The following is a 15219-nucleotide window of genomic DNA, read 5'->3' on the forward strand; positions in this document are numbered from 1 at the left end:
ATGGTTTCTGCCAGACAGTGAAAGTACCATAGCAACAGAATTCAGGGAATTGAGGCAGTAAGACAGTTGAAATGGTGAATCGTATACTCAAGTTGGGTAAGGAGGGGGTGAAGAAAGGGGCAGGAGAGGTAGGGATGGACCAGAAGGAGGTAGAGATGCTGGTGAGATCCAAGGAAGGTCAGAGGGAGTGTGTTAAACAGAAAGCCAGAGGGAGAAGAGATTGTGCCAGAGAGAGAAAGGCCTCAACTGAGGACCTTGGCAATGAGGCTGATGACTGGTGGCGTATGGGAGTGGTGGCTGGTGGAGCGGAGAGGTCCCTGGAGACCTGAGAAACGAGATCTAGGATGTGTCTTCCGTGTGGATGCTGAAGTCATCCAAGACAGTGTCAGGGCTGTAGATGGAGAGAAAGATGGGGAACCAAGTGGCAAAGTCTCCAGTGACTGTAGGTAGGTCGACAAGCTCAGGACATTTACTAGAGGATAGAAGAGTGTGGTTCAGAAGAAGCATGGGATCCTAAGACCGTAAGATGTGTGGATGGATCCTCATGTCCCAGGAGACCTGGGGGAGGTAGGGGAGGGGTACAGGATGGAGGAGAGCCAGGAAGTACAGGGTATTATGGGAGATGCCACTGAGGTAGAGCAAAAACTCAATGAGGTTAAAGGTTTATAGAATATGGAAGTTGTTCTCAAAGTTTACTTTCTCCATCTGAACAGTGGCATCACCTCATCTCTTGGAAACTTATTAGATATGTAAATTTTCAGGTCCTACTGGAATCAGCAGGGTAGGGTCCAGCAATCTCTGCTTTTAACAAGCTTTTTGGTGATTTGATCCATGTCCAAGTTTGAGATCCACAGGTATATGGTGTTGGGAAAGGAGATTCACTTTACGGAAAAAAAATAAAACTGAACCTCTGTCTTATCTTCACATGAAAAAGTGAACTCCATATGGATTAAAGACCTAAAAGTGTCCAGAAAACTATGAAGTTAGTAATGTAAAATTTTGAAGGCTATCTTTGTGACCTTGGGACAGGAATTAAACAAAATTTCAAAAGCGCAAACCATAAGGCAAAGAAGAAAATCGAGCCATTTGATTAATTATAGTGAAAGATTTCTGTCCAAGGATGGACCCGTTGCAAGGTTAAGGTGATTTAGGGAGTTCCCATCATGGCTCAGCAGAAATGAATCTGACTAGTATCCATGAGGACGCAGGTTTGATCCCTGGCCTAGCTCAGTGGGTTAAGGATCCAGTGTTGCCATGAACTGTGGTGTAGGTCCCAGACACGGCTCAGATCTGGTGTTGCTGTTGCTGTTGCTGTGGCTGTGGTGTAGGCCAGCGGTTACAGCTCCAATTTGACCCCTAGTCTGGGAACCTCCACATGCCATGGATGAGACTGAAAAAGACAGAAAAAAAAAAAAAAAAAAAAGCTGATTTACAGAAGGAGAAATTTAAAAGGTAATAAACATAGGAGGAGATGTTAAGATATATTAGTAATCAGAGAAATATAAATTAAAACAGCAGCTGTTAGCAGCAGTTTTAGGAACAGTAGCCCCAAACTTCCCACACTGGAAACAACTCAAATGTCCATCAGCAGGTGAAACAAATAAATACTACTCAATCAATGATCAGGAAAAAAAATGAACTATTGATATATCTCACAAAAGCATTATGCTTATTGAAAGCAGCTAGATCCAACGGAGTACATACTGAACTATTCCATTTATACGGAGTTCTAGAAGAGGCAGAAAAATTTAGTGATGGAATGTGGGGGATGGGGAGGAGAGGTTGATGACAAAGGGCAGTGGAAACTCTTGGGGTTGATGATGGGAACATATTGTATCTTTTTTGTTTATTTGTTTTAATGGCTGCACCGGTGGCATATGAGGTTCCCAGGCTAGGGGTTGCATGGGAGGTACGGTTGCTGGCCTACACCACAGCCACAGCATCACCAGATCCAACCCCGAGCAGTGTCTGGGACCTACACCTCAGCTCACGGCAACGCCAAATCCTTAACCCACTGAGCAAGGTGCAAGAATCAAATGCGTGTCCTCATGGATACTAGTTAGATTCTTAACCTGCTGAGAGCCACAACAAGAACGCCTATATTGTATCTTGATTTGGGTTGTGTTTGCAGGTGTACATACACACTTGTCAAAATTCATTGACTTGCACATGGAAAATGTGTCAGTGCTATTGTATGTAAAGTATACCTCAGTAAACATGATTTTTTAAAAACTACAGTGTTATGACTTTATATCATTTCGACTGGAAACATTAGACAGCTGGATATTGTCAGGAGTTGACCGAGGGCAGGGGTCTACCGCTGGTGGGCATGGGGACAGGGAACCCAGTGAACCAGTGCAAGTCATATCCTTTGAATAATCTTAGAGATTCTCATAAGGCCCATAAGGTAGAGAGGCATAAAGACGTTCATAGCAGAGTTATTTATGGGGGTGGGAGGTGTAGGCAGTATGGGGGTAGATGACTAAAAGGTGGTAGAGGCACACCCTGTAGTACCCTGCAGCAGCTAGAGGTAGTAGATAAGATGTATGTATCTACCCAGCATGGATGGGTCTGTGGAATAAAAAACAAAAACCAGAATGAAGTGTATGACAAAACGCCATTTATGAACATTAAAAATACAAAGCAGTCCAACCAGGGCCAAAGACATGAACAGACATTTCACTAAAGAGGAGCTATAGTTGGCAAATAAGCACATAAAAAGATGTTCAGGGGAGTTCCCGTCGTGGCGCAGTGGTTAACGAATCCGACTAGGAACCATGAGGTTGCGGGTTCGGTCCCTGCCCTTGCTCAGCGGGTTAACGATCCGGCGTTGCCGTGAGCTGTGGTGTAGGTGAGCTGTGGTGTAGGTCGCAGACGCGGCTCGGATCCGCGTTGCTGTGCCTCTGGCGTAGGCCGGTGGCTACAGCTCCGATTCAACCCCTAGCCTGGGAACCTCCATATGCCTCGGGAGCGGCCCAAGAAATAGCAACAACAACAACAACAAAAGACAAAAAGACAAAAGACAAAAAAAAAAAAAAAAAAAAAAAAAGATGTTCAGGAGTTCCCACAGTGGCTCAGCAGAAATGAATTCGACTAGTATCCATGAGGATGCGGGTCTGATCCCTGCCCTCGCTCGGTGGATTAAGGATCCAGTGTTGCCGTGAGCTCTGGCTTAGGTTGCAGAGGCAGCTGGGATCCTGCATTGCTGTGGCTCCAATCTGACTCCTAGCCCGGGGAACTACCATATGCAGCAGGTGCAGCTCTAAAAATAAAAAAAGAAAAATAAAAAAATAAAAAGCTGTTCAATATCACCAGCCATTAGGGAAATGCAAACTAAAACCACAATGAGATATCACTATACACCCATTAGAAGAACTAAAATATAAAACTGTGATAATACCAAATCCTGGCAAGGATATGGAGAAACTGATCTCTCTCTCTCTCTTTTTTTTTTTTGTCTTTTTGCCTTTTCTAGGGCCGCTCCAGCAGCATATGGAGGTTCCCAGGCTAGGGATCAGCCTATGCCAGAGCCACAGCAACTCGGGATCTGAGCCACGTCTGCGACCTACACCAGCTCACAGCAATGCCAGATCCTTAACCCACTGAGCAAGGCCAGGGATTGAATCCGCAACCTCATAGTTCCTAGTCAGATTTGTTAACCACTGTGCCACGACAGGAACTCGGAGAAACTGATCTCTTATACACTCCTGATGGGTATATAAAATGACATAACGAACTCTGGAGAATAGTGTGGCCATTTCTTTTCTTTTCTTTTCTATTTGTTTTTTAGGGCCACACCCGTGGCATATGGAGGTTCCCAGGCTAGGGGTCAAATCAGAGCTATAGCCACTGGCCTATACCACAGCCACAGCAACACAAGGTCCGAGCTGCATCTGCGACCTACACCATAGCCCACAGCAACACCAGATCCTTAACCCACTGAGCAAGGCCAGGGATGGAACCCAAAACCTCATGGTTACTAGTTGGATTCATTTCCACTGTGCCATAATGGGAACTCCATAGTGTGGCCATTTCTCATGAAACTAAGCTTACTTACCATAGGATCTAGCAATTTCAAATTTGGCTTATGTCTCAAAGAAATGAAAACTTACAGCCATGCAAAAACCTGGAGATGAATGTTTATATCAACTTTATTTGTAATAGCTCCAAACTGGAAACAACCCAAATTTCTTTTAATGGAATGTAACTCTGATACAGCCATACCATGGAATACTACTCCATAATAAAAAATAAAGAGCTACCCATACATACAACAACCCAGGTGTATCTCAAGGGCATTTTGTTAGTGAGAAGCCAGTCTCAAAAGTTTCCATTTGGAGTTCCCGTTGTGGCACGGTGGAAACGAATCTGACTGGGAACCATGAGGTTGTGGGTTCAATCCCTGGCCTCGTTCAGTGAGTCAAGGATCCAATGTTGCTGTGAGCTGTGATGTAGGTCGAAGATGCAGCATTGCTGTGGCTGTGGTGAAGGCCAGCAGCTGTGGCTCTGATTGGACCCTAGCCTGGGAACCTCCATATGCAGCGAGTGTGGCCCTAAAAAAAAAAAAAAAAAAAAGTTTCCTTTTATGGGAGTTCCCACTGTGGCTCAGCGGTTAAGAGCCCAACTAGTATCCATGAGGATGTGAGTTCCATCCCTGGCCTCACTCAGTGGGTTAAGGATCCAGTGTTGCCGTGATCTGTGGTGTAGGTTGCAGATACGGCTCAGATCCTGCATTGCTGTGGCTGTGGTGTGGGCCAGCAGCTGTAGCTCTGACTCAACCTCTAGCCTGGGAACCTCCATATGCTGCAAGTGTGGCCCTAAAAAAAAAGTCTCCATTTATATAACAGTCTCCAAATGACAAAACCATAGAGATGGAGAAGAGCTTAGTGGTTGCCAGGGCACAAAGACCAGAGTGTTGAGAGCATGGCTATAAAAGGACACCACAGAGGAGATCCCCTGCGGTGATGGAACCCTTGTGTATCTGATTGTGATGGTAGTTACACTAATCTATTCATGGGGTGGAAGAGCATAGAAACACACACACACAGGCAAGTGAAAACTGAATAAGGTCTCTATTCTATTTAACTGTATCGTAACGATGTCACTTTCTTGGTTTTGCTTTTGTACTATGGTTGAGTATGTCATCCTTGGGGAAAGCTAGATAAAGTGCTCGTGGAACACTATGTCCTATTTTTTGGTAACTTTCTCTGAGTCTATAATTATTTCACACTGGAGTTTTTTATTTTTATTTTTTGTCTTTTTTTTTTTTTTAGGGCCGCACATAGGGCATATGGAGTTTCCCAGGCTAGGGAGTCTAATTGGCCACAGCCGCCAGCCTAAGCCACAGCCACAGCAATGCCGGATCCGAGCCTCGCCTGCAACATACACCACAGCTCACTGCAATGCCGGATCCTTAACACATCGAGCGCAGCCAGGGATCGAGCCTGCCACTCCATCCATGGCTCGCAGTCAGATTCATTAACCACTGAGCCACAACGGGAACTCCCACAGTAAAGTTTTTTAAAATTCCATGTATACAGTGGTACAACACATCTTGCAAGAATGCATATGAACGAAAGTATATATTAAACACCTTAAACTGGTGGGAGGAGGGGTGGGCAGAGGAGTGGAAAGATAAAAAGAAATGAAGAGCCACATTAATCAAGCGACCCTGTGCAGACTGAGGGTGATAATGTGCTGTGAACTGAGAAGGTGATTAACTCAAGCCTTTGGGCACCTGAGGTCTCACAGCCAGGAAGGGGGGCAGGGTTGGGGAGGGGGATCAATAACTTTAAAGATAAGGCCTTTTTCAGCACATTACAGATGTTTCCCTTGAAAAGGCCAGAAGAAGGTTGGAGGAGAAGCAGAAAAAGAGGGTGGGCAGAAGAGGCAGTAAAGGGGGAGGCAGAAGGCAGAAAAGAGGATGGAGAAAGAGAAGGGAGGGAGGGATGTGGACGTGGACAGCATTCTTTTTTTCCGGGGGCTCTGGGCTGGACTGGTCTGGGTCAAGGTTGCCTTAAACCCTCTGGAACTCTGAGGCCCCACAGGGAAGGCCCAGATTCCAAGAGCAGGAGCTCCTCTGAACCGTCCAGGCTCAGCAGGATACAACGTGCCCCGTGTGCAGGAAACTTGGCAGTGCTGATTTTTGCATATCCTCCTGGGTCGCTTCCCCCTCCCCCCAACAGCATGTGGAAGGCAGAGCTAATGAAGCAGATGAACTATTTTTAAAGCACAAGCCAAGTGCACCATCTTCACTATAAACACAGCTACTACTAATTGGGGACTGAGTAGGAAGGAAGAATACAAGGGACGAAAGGAAATGATTGAGGAAGTATGTATCAGGAGGCTGGTCTGGACATGACTTAAGGAAATGAACAGTTAGAAACAAGTTAAAGGTCCATAGTAGAGACTGGGTTAAAAATGAATGCTACATTCATATGATAGAATACATTAAAAATGAAAATATGTGATTTTTTAATGTTACAGAAAAATATTTGTGATATATTGCTGTCCTAGGGAAAAGTTATAAAAGGGTATGTACTGAATAATCTTTTTTTTTTTTTTTTTTGTCTTTTTGCCATTTCTTGGGCCATTCCCACGGCATATGGAGATTCCCAGGCTAGGGGTCCAATTGGAGCTGTAGCCGCTGGCCTACACCAGAGCCACAGCAACATGGGATCCGAGCTGGGTCTGCGATCTACACCACAGCTCACGGCAACACCGGATCCTTAACCCACTGAGCAAGGCCAGGGATTAAACCTGTAACCTCATGGTTCCTAGTCAGATTTGTTAACCACTGAGCCACGACAGGAACTCTAGTGAATAATCCTTTTTCTAAAAAAATGTGAATGTATTACTATGCACGGAAAAGAGACGTGAGTATATTCACCAAAATATTAGTATCCGTAGACTTAAGATTTGTGCACTTAAGTTGTGTCTTAAAGAAAAGTTTTAGAAAATATTAACGCTGAATGTCTCTGGGTAGGGTGATGGTTTCATTGTGTTTTTCTGTTTTCAAACTTTATTGTAGTAAATATGTTCACTTGTGTAGACATGACAAAATAACCACTGTGTTCTATGTGTGGGAGAGCACTCTTTGCAGCATCTGGCAGTCCCTTACCCGCCTCCGCTTAGAGAAGAGGCAGCAGAGGAACAGCTGGCACTTAAGCCTCCTCGCCTGGCCTGGGAAGAGGCTGGCACTCTGCCTCTTGTTTCCCCAGCCCCTTGACCAGCCAGCTCTGGCCAGCTCAGCCACTTACACGCCCAGAACCGGTCCTTTTAGGAACCATCCTGAGAGCCGCTGTTGCTTTACTGGAAGATGGGAGAGACCATAAGGCAAGGGCTGAAGAGGGACAAGCCAAGGTCACTTGATAAATGCTAGATATTTATAACCATATCTCTCAACCCTCCCGGCAGATCCCATTTCCTTTCACTCCCACAACGCAGCCCATGGCAGGTTAAGGGAGGCGGTGAGCAGCATTTACCACGGGCGGAGACGTGGGTGGTTTCCCGGCGGGTGGCTCAGCAGCTCCGCTCTCGCTTGGCTCTTGCTGTCAACAGTGCTGCCATTACTGAGAGCCGATCTTGTGCCAGGTGTGTGCCTACAAAATTGCATTTCTCACCACAAAGCTGTGAGGTCCCTATTGTTCTGAGACTTCCCAGAAGAGGCTCAGAGAGGTTTAGGAACTCACCCTAAGTAACACAGCCAATTGGGCAGTAGTAGATTGGTGTCAGTAAATTGGCTTTACTATGCATGCGCAGGCAAACGGACCCATTTGTTTCAATGAGAATCTAGGATAGCAGCCCTGGCCCGCGGGATTCCAGCTAGTGCGATTGCCCCCTGCGGGGCCCAGGGCAGGTCAGGCCGAGCCTCCGAAGGTCAGGGAGGAGACAGCGCTGTGGGCTCAACAGCCCGCTGGGGCCGCCGAGCTGTCGCCACTGGGACTGGGACTAGTAGCGAGTCTAGAGCCGCCATCAACGCCCAGGGGCAGAGGCGGGGAACGGCTGGGCAGCGGGCGAGCCTGGGAGGGTTTCTCTGGACATTGCCCATAAACGCAGGCGGGGCGGGGCTTGGTCGCAAGCCTCGCATATCCGGGGACGACGTCCTGGACTGAGGGTGTTCGCGGGGACACCCTGGTCACCAGCGAGTGCGTCGGCCCAGCCTGGAAGCAGGAACGAGTCTAGGCACAATCTGGGAAGAAGGACTGGTCGCGCCACCGTGCAGAAGTGGCCCTGTCGTGGGCAGTGGTCGCGCGCGCGCCTGACTAAGGTAGGCGCAGGGGACAGGGCGGGCGGGCGAGAGCCGCGGCCCCGCGAGGTAGAGGGGGCGGGGCTCTGAGGCAGCCGCTGCCCCCGCCCCCCACCTCTGCTGGGCCCCTCTCCCAAGAGGGCGCCACCTGCACGCTCTGATGGGCACTGGCCCCTGCCACTGGGGGAGCTTGTTGCCATGGCAGCGCAGGAGGCTGGGCCCACGTTCCCATGGCCACCCGGGGCCTCTGTGCCAAACCTGCAACTGAGAGGCAATAATCTGGGCCCCGGAGGAAGATCATTTGGAATTTGGGAAAGGCCTGGGCCCCTCCGCAGAATGGTTGTGGAAATGACCTTTGAGTTAGGTTCTTTGTTATGGCTTCTACTCTCTGAGTGACAAAGTGGATGTAGGGGTAAGGGGGGAAAGGAAGTTGGGGTCCTGGAAATAAAGCTTCTCTAGTGGCCTCTCTGGAGACTATCTGGTCTGGCAAAAAGATGCAGGGTAAGGTCATCAACTTCTCCTCATATTTCCTCAATTGTTTTTGTTTATTTGGGTTTTTTTGTTTGGGTTTTTTTGGTTTTTCTTTTTTTCTTTTTTTTTGCTTTTTAGGGCTGCACCTGCCAGATGTGGAAGTTCCTAGGCTTGGTGTGGAATGGGAGCTGCAGCTGCGGCCTAAGCCACAGCCGTAGGAACTCGGGATCCAAGACATTGGCTGTGACCTACACCATGGCTCACTGAGCAAGGCCAGGGATTGAACCCACATCCTCATGGATACTAGTCAGTATCCAGCCACAGCAGGAACTCCACATTTCCTCACTTGTAATGTGAGTACGTCATTTGGCTTATGAATCACAGGTTTCATGTAAGGGTCGAATGCCATAAGGACAGGGAAATGCACAATTAAACAAATTTTTTTTCCGTAGATACTCTAGCACTTTAGAAATCCACTGGGTCCCACTCCCTCATGTTCATAAGAGAAATGATCCAGACAAGTGAAATTACTTCCCAAGTTGACAATCAGTTGGGAAGGTCAGGATTTGAACCCAGTCTCCTGACTTCCAGGCCGTGACTTTTCCTTTGGTGATTATTCTTATGGAAGCTCACTGAAATCTGGGATATGTCTCCTTGCAACCAGGGCTCAGACTTCTGGTCCCAGGTGATCAAATGATGGAGACATTGGCAGCAGGTAAACTAAAGCTGCAGCCTTGGGGAGAACTGAAAGAGCTTCTTTTCCTCGTGCGTGGGTCCTGTGCCTTGGGGCTCTTGCTTTAATGTAGTATCTGACAGGATTGCCCTAAATAAATTCCCAGGAGCCAAGCATTCAGCAGCTCTCCAAAATACCATCTCTTCTGAAGCCAACAAGTCTGCTGAGACTGTGTGAGTGAGAAATCCTTTGACTGCCCTAAAGCAGGGAGGTGGGACTCCCCACATCAATGAGGTGCTTTCCTTTGAAAAGGTTAAGAGGAAGGTGGAGAAGGATATCCAGGAAGGAACACTTGAATGAATCATTTGGAAATGATTTGAGACACTCAACTAGAGCAGAAAACTCATTTATTCATTTAGTAAACATTTACTGGGTGCCTACTCTTTCCAAGCTTCGCACTGAGGCTAGAGATTAAAAACCTGAGTTAGGGTGTTCCCATTATGGCGCAGCAGAAACAAATTCAACTAGTATCCATGCGGTTGTGGGTTCGATCCCTGGCCTTGCTCAGTGGGTTAAGGATCCTGCCTTGTGTGAGCTGTGGTATAGGTTGCATATACAGCTCAGATCCCAAGTTCCTGCGGTTGTGGCTTAAGCCAGCAGCTACAGCTCCATTTCACCCCCTCGCCTGGGAACTTCCATATGCTGTGGGTATGGCCCTAAAAAGCAAAAACAAACAGACAAACAAAAAAACCTAAGTTAGGCAGGCCTGGCCCCTGTACTCAGGGAGCTCTCAGAAGAAATGGAGAGAAAGGGATGTGATGTGTATTTCACTGCAGCATCACAAGTGCCATAATGGAAATCTGGGCAGAGTGCTCAGAGGAGCAACCCCAGAAATCAATTGACAACAGCACGATTCAAGCCTGCAAAGCCAGGAGCACTTCTGGAGCTCCGCCAGGTTGGCCCTGGCCACTACCTTTGTTGGAGACAAAGGAATAAGTGAGTGAAAGTGTCTAAAGAAATGTGGATGAGGATAGATGCTATCTGGAAAGAAGAGTGGAAGGGATCCTAATGAACTGGAAGCTCTGTGAAGACAGAACCATGTCAGTTTCCTTCGACTTCAGTAATGCTTAGAAGGCATCAGGGGAGTTCCTGTCTGGCTCAATGGAAACAAATCCGACTAGGATCCATGAGGATGCAGGTTCAATCCTTGGCCTCACTCAGTGGGTTAAGGATCTGATGTTGCTGTGAGCTGTGCTGTAGGTCGCAGATGCGGCACCAATCCTGCATTGCTGTGGCTGTGGTGTAGGCTGGCAGCTGTGGTTTCAATTCGACCCCTAGCCTGGGAACTTCCATATGCTGCAGGTGCAGCTCTAAAAAAAAATGAAAAAAGAAAAAAAGGTAGCAGGTGTTTGAAAGAAGGAAGGGAAGAAGGGAGAAAGAGAGGAAAGAACAGCTTTTTTTTTTTTTTTTTTTTTTTGGTCTTTTGTCTTTTTAGGGCCGCACCCGAGGCACATGGAGGATCCCAGGCTAGGGGTTGAATTGGAGCTACAGCTGCTGGCCTACACCACAGCAACACAGGATCCGAGCTATCTCTGTGACCTACACCACAGCTCATGGCAACTTAGCTAGATACTTAACCCACTGATCGAGGCCAGGGATCGAACCTGTGTCTTCATGGATACTAGTAGGGTTCGTTAACCACTAAGCCATGCCAGGAACTCCCCTGTTGTGCGAATTAAAGAAATGACTAGGGGAGTTCCCAGCATGGCTCAGTGGTTAACGAATCTGACTAGGAACCATGAGGTTGCGGGTTTGATCCCTGGCCTTGCTCAGTGGGATAAGGATCCGGCGTTGCCGTGAGCCATGGTGTAGGTCACATACGTGGCTCGGATCCCGTGTTGCTGTGGCTCTGGCATAGGCCAGCGGCTACAGCTCTGATTTGACCTCTAGCCTGGGAACCTCCATATGCCATGGGAGTGGCCCAAGAAATGTCAAAAAGACAAAAAAAAAAAAAAAAAAAGAGAGAGAAATGACTAGATGTAAAAAGTTCAGCACAGTGACTTGCTCATAGTAAATGTCTCCATCCCATCAAAGCAGTCTTTGGAGTCACAGGAAATCTGTGGAACCCATCTTTCCATCCCTCACCTCCTGGGCTCACCTGCCTGGGACCACTCTCCGCAGGCAGTACTGAAACCAAAAGCAAGGCTCTCTGTCTGAGAGAAAGAATAGTAGCCACCAGGTCACCTCAGGTGACCGAGAAACTTACAGGGGTCAGAGAGCCCCTCCTGTTTGAGGTTAGTTCCTTAAGGTGGGGGAATGGCCATAACCCAGGTCTTCGTTCCTTGCATGTAGCAATGGCTAGGGGTCCGGGGCCCAGAGTGAGATTTAAGGAGGAAGAACTGGGTGGCAAATGGAGAAGTAGATTCCTGGTTTCTTGAAATCTTTGGGAATGGAGGGGCCTCAGGTCTGATAGGTCAAACCAGAAACCAGGTTCTCTTCTGGACCCTTAGGCCTCTTGCTCCTCACTCTTATCTTGAACGTCTGCCTTCTGTGAGTGGCTGCCATGGTTTCAGAGGAAAGAGAGTCACTGAGCAGTAATTGTGCCCCTTGGGGGTGACAGGTGCCAAGCATCAGCCAGGCTCCCTCAGAGAGCAGGCCTGCAGGCACAGGCAGACTGCCCCTCCTGAACTTGTGTTGGGGGAAGAGCGGTGACAATGGCAACTGCATGTTGTACCGTGTCTGGGCAGGGACAGGCTGAGCCTGGCTGGTTGCACCACAGCCCTGTGGGGCAGGGGGATCCCCTCCCAGGGAGTGGCTAGCTCAGGCCCTGACAGGCCCCAGCAAGGGTGGTGCTGCGGGCGGGCGGGCGGCAGGCTCTTCACCACAGTGGGTGCACCTGGGGCCTGGGCTGGGCGGGCTGGTTCCTCCTCTCTGTGAGAGTTGCAGCCTCAGCACTGGGCTTGTAGGAGGCGGCCAAACCAGCGGGGAGGGCCCAGAAGGGGGTTCTCGGGTTGGGGATCTAAGATGGTCATGGCCACTTTCAGGTAATGATGTGATCAGATAACATAAGAAGCAAGAGGCGCTGTACAGCCACTGTCTCACCAGCTCTCCTAATAGGATGCAGTCCTGTTGGCGTCCCCATCTGACAGATGAGGAAGCTGAGGTTTGGAAGAATCGTGTGGCTTGCTTTAAGTCCCCCAAATGGTGCTGAGAGTCTCCTTCTGACAGGAGAACTGGTGTGCTTCACCCCTGGATTCTAACCACTTACCAGAGCAAGAAACACAAGGGACCAGTGGAGGGGAGTGCCACTTGGGGGACAGAGATGAGGCCGTTCGCATTTATGGCCAGACCCTGGCTCCAAGCTGCCTGTGAGATGTGAAAGCACTATTGCTGCTGGTCCTGTGAATGCCCTCCGCTGCAGAAGGCACTGCCCCAGGGAGGCTCCTGGCCCCTGGGATCTGGAAGTCATTGGCCAATTTAAAAGCACACACAGGGAGTGCCAGCTGGTGTCGCTTCCTCATCAAAATGTATGGATGTTGCAGCCGAGTCGCTCCTCAGCCCCTGGGGAGGAGACACCAGCAGTGTGCCCAGCCAGGCAGGGAGGGGAGCTGCAGCTGCAAGTTGGCATGAGAGGAAGGCTCAGGGCTACGAGGGGATGGTGGCAGAGGGCCAAGGCCTGGGGAGCTGGGCTGCAGCCAGTACGTGTCTGCAAGGCCTTGCTAGGCAGCCTGCCAGTCAGAACCCAGGGACAAGAGGGGACGGGAGGAGCTTGAGTGCTACTCCAGGAGGGGGCAGGTGGGACCTTGGGTTCAAGCTCCACTAGGCATGGCAGAAGGCGCCTCCTCCATGGGCTGTAAACAAAGCTATGACTCTCAGAGTACAACTGTGGTGGCTGGAGAGCCAGTTTCCCCTGGGTGGGAATGAGAGTGGGCAGGCCCAGCTGGGGGCAGCCTGGCAGGAGCCACCCGGGTCCAAAAGCTTAGGTTCACTGCCTTTTTTCTTTGTGCTGAGCAGGTTAGAGAAGTAGTGGGCACATGTGTTCATTTGATTTATATTTTTAGCTACACTTCCTTTTATGTTCTCTTTCTCTTGTAGATTTTCTTTTTTCTTTGCTTCTTTTTTTTTTTTTTTTTTTTTTTTTTTTTTGCTTTTAGGGCCACACCTGTGGCATGTGGAAGTTCCCAGGCAAGGGGGTTGAATCAGAGCTGCAGCTGCTGGCGTACACCACAGCCACAGCACCACCAGATTCAAGCTGCCTCTGAGACCTATACCGCTGCTTGCAGCAAGGTCAGATCCTTAACCCGCTGATTAAGGTCAGGGATTGAACCCACATCCTCATGGATCCTAGTCATATTCTTTACTGCTGAGCCATGACAGGAACTCCTTTCGGGTTATTTTTATCTTTTGGTGTCTTTGCTATTTTTTCCCATGATACTGAGTATAAGGTATACATTTCATACAGGAAAACGCACAAATCTTATGTGCATTTAAGATTAAGATTGTCTGGCGTTGCAGTGACAGCAATGCCAGATCCTAGCTGCATCTGTGACCTACACAGAAGCTCACAGCAATGCCAGATCCTTAACCCACTGAGTGAGGCCAGGGATTGAACCTGCATCCTCATGGATACTAGTTGGATTTGTTACCTCTGAGCCACACAGGAATTCCTCATTCTTGCATTTGTATCCTTCTTAGGTATGTGCTTATATGTGCAGGAAAGGGAACCTGAGAGAGAGAGAAGGAAGGTGGGTGAGGATGGGTGGGCAAGGGCTGTGTGAGGATGGAGGAGAAAGACCTGATGACTTCATCTTGCTGGCTAGGGGTGCGCAGGAAGTGTTGCTTTTCTCTTTGTCTCTTTTTATACTCTTTCCAAGCCTCCCCCTGAGCTCTTTATAAACACCGGCGTTCTGGCCAAGGAAGACTTGACTACATCCAAGAGTGGCAGAGGGGAGCAAGAGACACGGCGTTGGCTTGGGAACCGCTCTTTAACCCACAGGAAGTCAGCTCAAAGGAGGTTTTTCTCTGCCAGTTGTCTTCCTGTTTTTTCCACTCTGGGGAGAACAAATTAGCACGCTAACTGGAGACAGTGGAGCCCCAAGGGCTGAGGCCGCCATGCTGGTGGCACAGGTTAGAGGGCTCATCTTCAGGCCAGCAGTTGGGTCCCTCATTTTGCCCACCCTCTGGAGTTCTGACTGAGTGCTGTGCCAGGCAGTAGGGATCCAAAGACAGGATCTGTCACCATCCTCAAGCGGCTTGCCACCCAGTTGGCACAAGACATGCTTGAAGCATTTGAGCAGCTAGGAGCAGGATATAATTAACCACCGAGTGAGGCTGCATCAGCCCCTGCCTCCTCCCCTCAGAGACAGCTCGGCAGTCGGACAGCCCATGTGTTGCCAAGCCACTAGGGCAAACCAGCCTTGATGCCGTTCGAGGAGCTACCTGATGTGGAGATTCAGGGGTTCAACAAACACTAATTAAGGCAGTGTTTTAGGTAAGAGCAGTAAGCAGGAGGTACAGGAAGTGCTGTAGCTAGTACCTTGATTCCATCAAGATTCCTTACAAATTTTTGTATTACTCTTATGGATAAGATGAAGAAACATGGGCTGAATAGTGCACAGGACATCACCAGGTGTTCAACCTACAAAGGAGATTGATCAGTTTCCACGCGGACGGAGGGCTCTAGTCACAATGGACTCTGTTTTTTGGCCCTGTCTCACTCAATTTTCCCTCCCCAATTTACCAAACACTGATTAAAAGCACCCATAGCTTTACTTTTTTTCTTTTTTTTTTCTTTTTAGGGCTGCACCCGTTGCATATGGAAGTTCCC

The 15219-nt window shown here is 48.7% G+C and overlaps 1 protein-coding gene across 1 annotated transcript in view; it reads left to right on the forward strand.

The window, feature by feature from the left end:
- Nucleotides 7844-15219, forward strand: part of SEMA4B (semaphorin 4B) — a 41129-nt gene continuing 33753 nt past the window's right edge. The window contains exon 1 of the mRNA XM_021098977.1: nt 7844-8269. The gene's annotated coding sequence lies outside the window, so the exon portion shown is untranslated. The remainder of the gene's footprint in view (nt 8270-15219) is intronic.

This window comes from Sus scrofa, chromosome 7, assembly GCF_000003025.6.
Source record: "Sus scrofa isolate TJ Tabasco breed Duroc chromosome 7, Sscrofa11.1, whole genome shotgun sequence".
In the NCBI taxonomy this organism is placed as follows: domain Eukaryota; kingdom Metazoa; phylum Chordata; class Mammalia; order Artiodactyla; family Suidae; genus Sus; species Sus scrofa.